This window comes from Phyllobates terribilis, unplaced genomic scaffold (assembly GCF_046119375.1).
Source record: "Phyllobates terribilis strain yellow unplaced genomic scaffold, ASM4611937v1 Scaffold_11__3_contigs__length_659146591, whole genome shotgun sequence".
Lineage (NCBI taxonomy): Eukaryota > Metazoa > Chordata > Amphibia > Anura > Dendrobatidae > Phyllobates > Phyllobates terribilis.
The window spans coordinates 610,572,285-610,574,125 of record NW_027362771.1 but is presented as its reverse complement, the minus strand read 5'-3'; the positions used below and the strand labels follow the sequence as shown (position 1 = coordinate 610,574,125).

At 36.7% G+C, this 1,841-nt stretch overlaps 1 non-coding gene across 1 annotated transcript; it reads left to right on the top strand.

Annotated features, from left to right (window-relative positions):
- Positions 1-1,278: 1,278 nt before the first annotated feature.
- TRNAL-AAG (transfer RNA leucine (anticodon AAG)) lies at positions 1,279-1,360 on the top strand. The gene has a single exon. It is a non-coding gene; the product is annotated as a tRNA-Leu (tRNA).
- Positions 1,361-1,841: the final 481 nt, after the last annotated feature.

Below are 1,841 nucleotides of genomic sequence, written 5' to 3'. Positions count from 1 at the left end.
CTTTTGAACTACAAAAGGTGGAAAACCTGTGAAAACTAAGATTTTAAGATTGGACTGTAGAAAGGCAGTTTTTAATGGACTCAGTAAAAAGGAAGGAAAGGTAGAATGTTATAAAGAAAGAAATGTCCAGGAAGGATGGGAGATTTTGCTAAATTAAATTCTCACTGCACAATCAGAAACAATCCCAAAAAGAAGGAAGAATGGAAAGCATTTATGGAGACCAGGATGGCTAAATACTGAAATGAATAGCTTGCTAAAAAGGAACAAAGAAATGAATATCAAATGAAAAGAAGGGTTCATATCTAAAGAATATAATGCTGTCTGCAGAGAAAGCTGGGCTAGCATTAGAAGAGCTAAAGCCAGTAATGAAGTGAGGCTTGCAAGAGAGACCAAAGGCAATAAGAAAGGTTTTTGGAAGGAAGTCAAAAGTTAAAGAAAAGCCAAAGATGCTATAGGATTTTTAAAGGATGAAAACGGTAAAGTGGTCAATAATGATGTTGAGAAAACTGAACTTTTAAATTCCTATTTTGCTTCTGTGTTCTATAAGAAAGCAAATGTAACATCAAGTGATCTTCACTGTGCTGTAGAAGAAAAGGAACATGTGAGCAAGTCATACATAAGAATACGGCATATGAATAGTCATGTTGGCTTTAGGCATCAGAATTAATTACATAATTTACCATCTATGTTACATCGATGTCAGTTCAATCAGTGATCAACGATTCTCAAAATTTGCCAAAATCAATCTTGGTCAAATGAAGTCTAACTGCTAGCTCATATCCCTGCTGCCTTTTTAGGATTATCAATACAGGATGAACAGAGTGATTAGCAAACATAAACAGAGCCATGCTGCTTCTGCTGCTTTCCAGTAAGTCACCCTAGTGATGAACTCATAGCTACACTGCTCTGCACTGCTGTATAATGTCTTCCTTGCTGCTGCTTCTGATTATCTGTTACGTACAGGCAGCGGTGTAGGAATCCTTCATGTTTGAGGGTCCTGTATATGGGAGATCATAGCAAGTAATCTATAACACCTAATTCAGTGATATCTAAAAATTAGCGGATGAGCCAACAGAGGAAAGATTAGTTAAATATCTGGATACAAGTCATATGTTTTGTAAAATGGTGCCCCAGAGTCAATGTACAAACAAATCCCTGATAACTGCGTTGCTCATGCATAATAACATTTGTATTTTTGTCTAATTAGTTATACAATGTTTCCTGCAACTTATATCATTAGCAAATTTCTGATTTAAATAAGTTTCAGCATCTGTATGAGGTAGCGTGGCTGAGCGGTCTAAGGCGCTGGATTAAGGCTCCAGTCTCTCTGGAATCGTGGGTTCAAATCCCACCGCTGCCATTATTTATTTGGATCTAATTTTTACCAAAAATTAGGAAACAGTTGAGGAAGTATAGGGGGTTGAGAATTTAGGAGGCAGCGTTAATTTTATCCTATACTTTTGAACTACAAAAGGTGGAAAACCTGCGAAAACTGAGATTTTAAGATTGGACTGTAGAAAGGCAGTTTTTAATGGACTCAGTAAAAAGGAAGGAAAAGTAGGATGTTCCAAAGGAAAGAAATGTCCAGGAAGGATGGGAGATTTTGCTAAATTAAATTCTCACTGCACAATCAGTAACAATCCCAAAAAGAAGGAAGAAACGAAAGCATTTATGGAGACCAGGATGGCTGAATACTGAACTTAAAAGCTTGATAAAAAGGAACAAAGAAATGAATATCAAATGAAAAGAAGGGTTCATATCTAAAGAAGAATATAATGCTGTCTGCAGTAGAGATGAGCGGTGTTCGACTAGAACTGTTCGCCAATCTCAAATTCGAGCTG